The sequence below is a fragment of the Dermacentor silvarum genome, chromosome 5, assembly GCF_013339745.2.
Source record: "Dermacentor silvarum isolate Dsil-2018 chromosome 5, BIME_Dsil_1.4, whole genome shotgun sequence".
Taxonomy (NCBI): Eukaryota; Metazoa; Arthropoda; class Arachnida; order Ixodida; family Ixodidae; genus Dermacentor; species Dermacentor silvarum.
The window spans coordinates 49,984,876-49,996,076 of NC_051158.1; positions in this window are offsets into that span (position 1 = coordinate 49,984,876).

Here is an 11,201-nt window from a genome sequence, read left to right on the forward strand (position 1 = left end):
CCAGAAACATGCGACGGGTGTTGTTTATTTTTGCGAAAAAAAAAGTGCTTGAAACAGAGAAGCACAAGCAACGACGCAGTAAACTACAGCGCATGGCCGCCTCCTTTCCCGAGTGCACTTAGCAAGGCCGCCACCAGTGGCGCGTCCATCGGCGCTCACGACCCGTACGGCTGGCGATTGACAGCGCAGGTTGAAACGCTTTAGCATGTCTGCCACCACAAGGAAGCAGCAGCTTGTGTACTAACCGAACATGAGCATACGTGCACGCCATAACTACCGCAACCGTTGCTACGGAAGTGCAAAAACGTAGAAATTGCCCATAAAATTATACAATCGGGGCATTGTTTTACAAGTGCTTGGCTGAAAAGCAGTGCACGATAAACACCGGCGTCCGTTGAACTTGTACAGGACTGCAGACAGGCCTATGCTATCTGCGGGAGATAAACTGCTTACATCGCTTAATGTTCTCTCGGCGCGTCTAACAATACACAGGTCCGTGTCATCGCGGGGACATTGCGAGCACCGCGCCTCACTTAGCTTTTTTAAGCTGTATCTTCAATAAATCGTAAACGCGGGTGCTTCCCAGCTGACGTACTATATTACCATGGCTTTCGACTTGCTCGACTTCAAAGTTCCAACAGCGGCTGCTGGTATTCTCATTGCTGTTGTGGCTTTCTGGAGGTGAGAAATTTTGCAACCTGCTGCTCGCGGTACTTCTAGCCGCCGCTTAGTTTAGCGAGTATGTAATTATGCGTCATCGGCTGCGTTGCTGTCTCTTAACGCTGATAATTAAGTGGGGTTATGAAATTAGGAAATCTACAGGACCAAGAAGGAATCAGCTAGCGCGCGACCGTGGTACTTGGAGATCGCTGGGACAGGGCTTCATCCTTCGCTGGACATAAAAATAGGCTGATGATGGGGATGGTTCAGTATTCGTGCTTAACAAAGATAATACAGTTTGGCCGGTTTAGAAAAGAAACTTTCAATGCATCCTATGAACAAAGAAGTGCCGGAAACTAATTATAGCGTGAATAAACGATCGTTCGCGCATGTAAGACCATTTTAGAGAAATATAGTGCGTCCAATAAAGTATGTTTACTTTTCTCAAGCCCATCAATGCTAAAAAGTACTTAATATCACGTGTTGGTTCTCATTGATTTTTAGCTCGCACAGTTCTGCGGACATCCATGGCTAATTTAGATGGCCAGTCTAGGATAGCAGAGCAATACACGCTGTTACGTTGTACACCACGCCCACGCGAGGGTTGTCACTCAGTGTTACCTTTCACAGTGACAGCAACTAAGCACTCAGAAACGGCGATTACAGCGTCCTTCTGTCAACACACGGTTTGTTTACGCTTTGGCAGGTGTTGTCATGCTGCGGTCAATGCGTCGCACTATAACAGTAAGATGCGAGTTAAGGTATGCAACATTTACAGTGACAACAGTAAAAACTAGAAACAGGACTTTTCCTGTATTTATCCTTCCAATTACTACGCGGCGTGCATTGCAATGAAGTCGTCGTAGTCATACTACGAGTACGGTCTTTATCATTTATTTTTAATTGGGGAGAGATGTGAGGGAGGAGGGTAGCGCGAGAACAGAACTGTTCAGAACTGTACGAGTTGTCGTCGCCATCAGGCAACCTTCATAGCATCACTAACGCTTTCTTGTAGATGGTAAACAAGCGTACTACACATGAATGAATCCTAAAACGTGTCATATCTGTTCCCCTTGTTCTCTCTTATACGCACCGCGAAATAGGTCTCGCTATTATGCATAACTTTTTACATATCAACCTGCCTTGCCCCATAATACATATCGCACTATTCTTGCACTCTCAATAAGATTTTACCTAGTACAAAAAGTGATGTCCGATCATTCGTTGCCTATTGTGCAAGCTATTCTTACATTGTGATTTCTACTCTTCATTTCAATCATGGGGGACTGTATAATACTTTTCTATCTCGTCCTTCAGTTGTTTTAATTCTTAGCTCCCAAAAGCAAACCCTCAATATTTTTATTCATTAAAATATTTCATTTGTTTATTCGTATAAATCACAGGTTTCAATTTCGAACCAATGTTCCGAATTGAAAACTGTGATGTACACGAATAAATAAGTTATTTAATAGCATTTTGTTTGATTTTTTTCTCTCTCTCAGCCGAACATCCATGCGTTGAAATGTCGAGCTTCCGTATTCATTAGACATTTTTTATCATTTGCAGGTGGCGCCGAAGCAAGTTCAGCATCTTCAAAAATAAAGGAATTCATGGTCCCGAACCAAGCTTGTTGTCGGGAAACTTTTACGAGTTCTGGAATAAGGTGAGCAGTGATAGAGCTATTTAAAAAAAAAGAGGGCAGTTTTTCAAGCTTACCTCGCATTATTACAGTGACCAGCAGCTTTTCAGTAGCACTACATTGCAATAAAACGCACGAACTTTGGGTCATTTCGAAGGCAGAATATGGAATCAAAATTGGGACAAATTGGAGTGAAGGCGATAGCGCCAAATGTTGAGCTCTTGCTTTCTTTCTAGTTTTACTTCTTTCTTTATTCATATTAATAAGAGTTCTTATTTTATTTATTTTCTTTTCTTCGAGCAAGTTTATTGCTTCGAGCTAACTTGCTTCAAGAATAAACTTGCTTCTAGCAAGTTTGTGCAAATCAGTTTCTGAAGCAGGCAAATTCGGCAGTAGCAAGAGCACTGAAAAACAATGATGGGAGAATTTCTGCTATTCCAAGTTTACTGCTGCTTTTGTGAAGAGTCTAAAGATAAATACTGCGGAGAAAAGCTATGCTTTTAGCTGGTTCAAGCGAGGACACTGGCAACGGTGGTGTGATCGCTTCAACAAAAAATGAAAAAAAAAAAAAACAAATCGGAACAATCAATAGAAACTTTTATCCCGTTTTTCTCACCCCACGTAGCGCAGGTGCGGTACTCGTTTAATCGCAAATAAACCCGATCTCGAACGCGGTAAATGCAAATTTAGGTAAATACATGCCAATCCGTCTTCTCTCCCTCCCCCATAACGTAATATTGTGTCTGCGGGATAGCGGGATATTCATGCATAATAAGGTTCACATGGTGGCAAGTATGCTGTGATATGCGTTGCAGTGCACGGGCGCTGTAACATAAGGTCAGCCCGTATTGTAGTGCGACAGCCGCGAGGGCTGAGAATCAAACTGACCGCATCGCACTCATTCGGCAGTGAAAGTTCAGCACCAAATTTATCGCTAGTGCTCAATTATTGCGGGTTTTAGATGCGCATGCGGCACTCGTGCCTTCACGTGTGTATATGCCAGCTTATACGTAGTGGAAAACTAACGTCTTTGTATTCGTTCGTCTTCACTTAGCGCTTTCTTTGACAGGCCCCTGGTGTTTACTATATCTGGTAAAGAGTCAGCAACACACTAAATAGTGAAGTTCGGACAGTGAGGTGCGTATATACTCGAAAATAGATAATTGCCGCCGTATTACCTGTGCGATGAAGCAACGCAGTATGGTCCCACTGATCATTCAGTTGGGGGGTTCGTGATCTTTGAAAACGTTGTGCCGCCCGCACCAACCAAATTTCGGGAATAATGCCAGAAAAGTGTTTAGCCCGGCTTGTTGGTAGGACGAGAAGACCTACTATTGCAAACTGCGCGAAAAAAAAAAACGTTGTGACAAACCATACCACAAACTTTAAAGAACTCAAAACTAGATGCTGTTTCTTAACGCTGTGGTGCTGTTTCTTAAGCCCTATGGAACCCGCCCGTGATTTTTGCTAGCTGAGGGGCACAACTGCGCTAGTCTGAAAGCTTGCTTTCCATAGTGACTCTACCATGATGATGATGATTATGATTACTTATTGGCATCCCATTTGAAACGGGACGGTCACAAATACTAACCTGGCCTGTTGATGTAATAAGGTATGTTAAACATGCTTTTACAGCAAAGCTGTGCTCGACTAGGAACCCGGGATTTCTTCCTCTCCATCGACAACCACCTTCACAGCGTGGATTGCAGTCCAATTTGTTATTCTATTACTTTTGTATGCATTTCCATAACCTTCTTTACCTTCCTCCAAAACTTCCCTATCTATCTTGTACCGCTAGCTATGCCTGCTGTGGATGGGGTAGTAGAAATCTCTTCCAAGCTTTTTTTTTTTTTCACCAAAACTCTATACATCTCTTGCTATACGTCTCTAAACATCTTGTACCAAAATCAACCACTTTGCGCTTTCCGTTTGAGGATGCGGCAGTCAAGTTAGATCACACTTGGCGGCGGTACTGTAGAGGGCGACAGCGAGAAGGGCACTCCAATCCAGCCCAGTTTACAGCTAACTTTTCCGATATTTGATCATATCTTGACAATATCCATACTTGCCGACAATTGCTACATGTTCTCGGCATGAAGAAGTATCACTTCAAATCATTCTCATGTCCATACAAGATCTGCAACTCACCTAATCAACTATTTTATTCTGGAAGTGGTTACAAGATACCCCACTCCCAGATATACCAAACCTTGTCTTCAAAACACAAGGTAAATAAAAGTGAAGCTGAAGCACAGTCACTGTGAGTTCACATTAAGTTCCAGTAAGTACCTTCGCAGCGAAGGAGTGTGCACCTAAAAATAGTTCAAGTCGAACACACTTCGCTCTGGTAGTCTTCAGCAAAACTTGTCCTTCACAGGAATTCGTCTCTTCTCGCACTCTTCTAAGTAATGCAAATTTTGGCAAATATTATTAAGATTGAGGCACCGTTTACGGAACGCCTCCCCATTTACCTAGCAGCTATCACCTTTCAAAAAAAAGTGTAGCCCTCATGTGCATGGCCGAGTTTATCAGGGTTTATTTGCACTTAACAAGTACAGCACCTGTGCTAGGTGGGGTGAGAAGAACGAACTATTTTCTTTTCATGGTTCTGATTTCTTCTTTCCTTGTTTGTTCTAGTGATACGATCACACACCCTCCTCTGCGAGTGCCCTCGCTTGAACCAGCTAAAGGCAGCGCTCTCCGACGCAGTAGAGCAGCTGTACAAGCGCCCACTCGCAAAAAGCAATATTCTCAGGCACTGGCGTACACGGGCATCAGTGTGAGCTGCTATAGAGGTCTTGCTGCGTTGCTACCGACTGTGAGACAAATTCTGACTGTGCAGTGTGTGAGCTGTACGTCTCAGTGGGACACAAACTGTTTTAGGTCTTTTTATTGCCTTCTTTTCACCAATCTCCCGCAACGCAGCCGCGAGGATTGACCCATGGACTAGACTTATTTTGCTGCAAATAATAATTGCGCGCCAGTTTGATGAACTACCAACAAATGTGCTTCGATTGTTTTCACGCCATGCCAATGTTGACAGGACACCATCAAAGTCATGGATTGGTGGTCGAAGACATACGGAGACATCTACGGGTGAGAATATTGAGCTTACAACACCCTCTACGAATTTGCTCACTTAAACACAGCATGCCCGTATTCTAGGCTCCGAATAGCCGAAATTATTACAGTAATCTTATGTTGCCAGATATTTTGATAGTTGAATGTCTAGTTGGTAATATACGAGAGTGTTTTGAATATACGCTTTTGCACTCTGTCTTTCCTCAAATACAGAAGGTGACAAGGAGCGCCAAAAAAAAAGCATATACTGATTTTACAATCGGTAGGTCAAATGCCCGTAATGACACAATGCCAAAAATTCGTTTTTATATTCTTGCGATACCCGTCGTTCTATTTCTTGCCCAAATCTTCACTTGTCCTATTAGAAAGACACCAGTTCTACTGTGCCTGTTAACGATTAATGTACCGAAACATTGCGTACAATAAGACATGTCACATGGCACATGCTGAAGTGACAAATATCAGTAGAGATTCACAGCATTCTAACAGCACTATTTATGGAACAATAACTTCGAACATAACGGAAACGCGAGATGAGGCTAAGGATCTGGCAATGAAGCATAGCGCGGAAAATTCTAGGTGTAACATTAAAAGAGGGAAGAAGGCAGTATGGACTAAATAACAGAGGTATGGCTTATATTCTAATTAAGATTAAGAGATAGAAGTGCAGTTGAGCGCGTTGATGACGCGCAACAGAGATTTGGTAACAAATTAATAAAAAAAATAGTGTAGCTTGCACTGGAGGCGCAATGCTAAAGAGACAGCGGAGCTGATAGGCACCTAGCCAGTCCTAGATTTTGGGCTAGGCTAAGCACTACCAAGTCAACCCCAGCATTTTCCGGAATTTAATTATTATTTGTCGATTATCGATTAGCTATTTATTGGCTATCGATTGGCTATAGCAAGGTATTGGCCACGTATTTGGGCTAGGCTAAGCCCTACCAAGCCATCCCCAGCACTTTCCGGATTAGATATTCATTGGCTATCGATTGGTTACCGATGACTGACTAAGCTTAAGTAGTTCCAACCATCTTTAGCTAGACTTAACCAGCAGTCTCAGCTGCGCTTAGTCACAGCGGTAGGTGCCATTGCAGCTAGGACTCTTTCTGCACGACCACCAGGATCGGTCCACATTTTTGGATTCAGCAGACACATTAGACCCGGCTTAAACAGCTCCGCTGTTAAAATATTTCAAGGATGCGCCGGAGATTATTGGATGTCATAAGATGAATAATTTCCAGGAATAGATATCAAGGCGGCTAACGCAAGACTGATGTATTGCTGTGAAAGGCTTTCCTGCAGCAGTGCACATCAATAGGCTGGTGGAGATTAAAAGAATTTACAAATAATAATGCTGAGATCGTCGCGTTTCGCACCATGTAATTCACGACCCAACGATGTTCACACTGATATAATTATGGCCGCGCAATGTGGTAACTTTTTTTTTGGTTTTGCCATCGACGCAGGATGTACAATGGCGATGCACCATTTCTTATGGTGAAAGACCTGGAGCTGCTTCGTCGCGTGTTCGTCACAGACTTCGCCATGTTCATGGATCGAGGGGTCAGTAATCGTAATTTAGTGAGTTTCCGCGATAATCGGCATTATTTCTCAATGCTACGGGACAATAAGTAGTTGCATCTGGTCATTACAAAAATATATTTAGTTGAATCCCCCTACTTGGAAGTTAGGTGGGGTTCTACTCTGGCGTCCTTTTTCCGATAATCTGGCTACGAATATGCAGTGAGCGCAAATTTATATATTAAGATTTTATGTTAGTTTCGTATGACAAATTGAGTAAAACAAATTACAGCATTGCGCATAAACATGTTTCCTCTTACAAAAATTTGTCCAAGGGACATAAATATTTGCATATTGGTTTCGGTTCATACTACATAAAGCAGCTCAATCAAACGGAACAAACAATACAGAACCTCAGTCATGACAAAAGTGGTTCTTTTATTTGTCCATATAATCGAAATCGCCATTTCATGAAGTCCTGTACCATCTACCATATCGCTTATTCGTGCGGGTGTTTACCGTAGGCAAAGTTAGTCTGCGAAGATATTACGTTGCTACAGGGTTAAAGAACCACGGTTAGAATATTACTGCGTTATTAAACAACGGCAGCATGACCTTTTCAAGAATCGTTAAATCCTTGTGTATGGGTTGCAACTATGTGTTAGATGTAAATGTAGAGCCTTGGAGTTACTGTGTTTCCAGCGGCAGCACAACTTCTTTTTCCTCAAATGGCGAAGCTGAAATCTTGTTTTGGCTTTTGCTAGCGCACCATAATTAAAAGCTAGAAATGTTTTTCTATGTCATACGGCCTTCCTAAAGAGTAACGGTAATAATTTCTAAACCAAACTTAGCCAGCCGCGAAGCTGATACTGCTTCCACATGACTAAAAGGAGAAAATTGCTAGGCAAACTTGAGGCAAATCGATGTCCCCTAACAAGTTTCTATATTTTCGTAGCTTATACTTCAGCCGCAACTAATTAAAGACCATTGACTACGCGTCTTATCATACGCCTGCTGTATAACATCTTGTCGAGCTTCTGGTTTCACGGCTTTCACGCTAATGAGGTCGCGAAACATTTTCTAAGCGCAGCGCCTACGTAAAACGAGGAAGTTGTGCATAGCACTTTTGCGATGTGGGTGTAGGACCTGAAACTTCAGGACATCCTTTTAATTGCAAAGCGGAACCCTTTAAAAGTCCAGTTTAGTATTCTTTGTAAACAAGAAAGGGGGCTCAGCGTTATTAGCATATCACAGACGAATGGTACCGGGTAACTTCGATGTCTGAGCAGCTCGAGCTGTAAGAAAGGAACAAGAAATAATTGGATAATTAACGTCAGCCAGCAATATTATTTGTCATGCGATACTTCGAACTTCGTGCCACTTTATGCACAACTTATGTTGCCGATGGCACGGGCGCATTGATGTTGGCTGTGTATATTATAGTCGACCAGTGAAGTTGAATAAAAGCTTTTGCAGCTTGTCCATAAAAAGACTGATTTCGTCATTTTTATTAAATAGCATATTTCGTTCATTCATTCAATTTGTCAGTCAAGAGGCCAATTCCGTGGAAGTGCGGATCGATAGAGATCTGCGCTCCCTATATAACATGGGCCACAACATGCATTTCTTATTTATCGATTACAAAGAAACTCTACAAACATACATAGATGCACTGAATTTCGCAGTTGCATGCTGCAACTAGAAAATGCAGTGCATCTATGTATAAATAAAATCAGAATATAGCAACAAGTGATATGTAGAAGAAACGGAAATCATCCATGTTGGAAATTTTTTGTTGGAAATCATCAATGTGGGCCATAATTATTGCAGAAACATGGCACTTGCCATTTTATGCCTCAATAAGCGGAGCAATCATTTCTGACAAAGAATGGCTCTCCGAGGCCCAGTCCCTGCATGCAGCTGACACAATTATCAATTCTGTCAAACTGCGTCTTTCTTTGACAATTTTGCTTCAGTTCAGCCAAGTTTTTTTTTCTCGTGGATTGGTTTGAATGCCCAATGCCTACCTCCATTCGCATATCACCTTCGTTATTGGGCAAACACAGGACGTGTGGGCAACCATGAATGGAAACTCGGAACTCCGCAACACGCTCCCTTTCGCCAAGTCCGACCGATGGAAGCTCCTCAGGCGTGCAGTGTCCATTGCTTTCACAGCATCGAAAATGCGGCGGGTGAGATAATTCATTGAATTTTTGCAAACACTTTGTCTTAGCCTGTACGTATTGCAAAAAAATTTTCCTTCGCCTACGCCCCCCCCCCCCCCCAAAAAAAAAAAAATAAAAAATAAACGACACATGAGAGCTTCAGCATTTCTTGTACGAATACATGAATTTGATACAGAAACAACCCAGCGAGCACATTTATGTGAGAAAGACAGCAAGGATGCCATAAATAGAACATAACTTACCTGACTCTCCAAAATCGTTATTATTAGCACATAGATCTCGGCCCTACTTAACGACCATGTCAGTTTCGCCAGCAACGAAAACCCAGGTGGCATTTCTCACTTATGGTCTTTCTCACTCATCCGATAATTAGCGACCGCAAAATGTGCTCGCGCGGGCGCACCGTACTAGTAGTAAAAACTTCATCCTCTTAAAGGGAAACGGGCACCAGGGTAGAGGGGGGGGGGTCTACTAGGTCGCCTTGGTGCTGCGAACGGCAGCCCCCCAGTGCTCCTCACTAGTGAATAAATTATTAAGTGGAGGGGGTAATGAGTGTTGAGGGCCCGCAACTTTGGCTAGCCCGTTGACATGCTTTTGACACCGCTTTAGTGTCGTTGGCCTCGTTTTCAATCACCGTCATAGTATTAAAACAAGAACGGCGTTTTTTTGTTTCGTCGATTCCTTTTTCTTTTGTTCCCCTTGTTCCCGTCTGCCCTTCAAAATGAGAATGAGGGCTCACTGTTCATAACAAGCTTACGTAAGAGAAACGTTCACACGAATATTGTCATGTGAACAGCAGGCCAAACAATAAAAGTCTTGTTCCACACTGATGTGACAATTGTTCGACCATTGAGGACCACATTTTATCATACAGTCGTACATGATTCTTCTCATAGCTCTTGTGCGTTAATATGGGGGAATTTTTCGGTAAACGCTTTTTTGTAAGTATGGTAGAATACTGAGACTTCGGCATACAATCGAGTGCGAGAACGTGAGAAAAACGACTATCAAATATCGAATGGAATACTGAACAACCAGTAACTATATTAAATACCAAATGCACGAAATTCCGTTCTCGAGTCTGGTTAACCGAGCATTTTGTAAATGAGGAACAAGTATTTAACAGTATCTGATATACCGCGCGAATAACAGTAACCAAACAAAGGAACATGACGTCCCCAGATGCGCGTAGAGTTTTGTTTTTGTTCAAGGGGAGAAGTGTAACCCTACCGCACCACAGGTTGTTTTAAAATAATTGGAACCATGATGATACTTTCCAAAATGATACGGCTTTGCCTAACTGAGACTACAAGTCGTGCATACAAGTCGTGTATAGGTTGCCTTAAAGCGAGGAATTTTTCTTTAATGACGAAGAATTACTGAGTGAACGTTATCTGCGCCGCGCGTTCCCTAGGAGAACTTGCGGCTCGCTTCCACCAGAATCATTCAAATATTCTTTACTTGCTTCGATATCTCTGCCTCAATACTTCAATAAGCGTTGTAACCACTTATATTCATACAGCAACAAAGTTTCGGCAATTTTTTAATGAGAAGTTCCCACAACGAATACAAATGTAACCGCAGAGGCTCTACGATTTATATTTGATATTTCGAATAATCGCAAAATAACACCTCTTTCTGGGTTCGTCGACACGCCCCATACCCAGTAACGATATGAGATGTTCCTCATTTGCTCACTATGTTCATGGACTAGAGACAGAGGGGAAATTTGGCAGCAGTTCCCCCACATCCTTTGCCTTCCTCTCTTGCGTTGGATATATGAAGCCTCGCCTACACCAGCGTTCTTCTAGTCGTCCTGCGTCTCAATCATTCTCACAACCTTGTGACCCGATAACTAATAAATGCTCAACATCCTTATTCAATCAAAAGAAGTACCTATTACGTAAACGATAATCAAAGTTGGTCCGTCAGCGGTAACTTAGTGAACAAAAAGGCAAATGCTCAGCATAATACTACGGCTGTAATTTTTTTCTTGTTAACGGAACAGTGTGGTCGCCTGAACATACTTCCGTGATATTTTATCAGAACAGGGAAGACGCCGCCAAGGAAAAAAAAAAAAACATAGGGGGGGGGGGGGATATACAGCCAGGGCA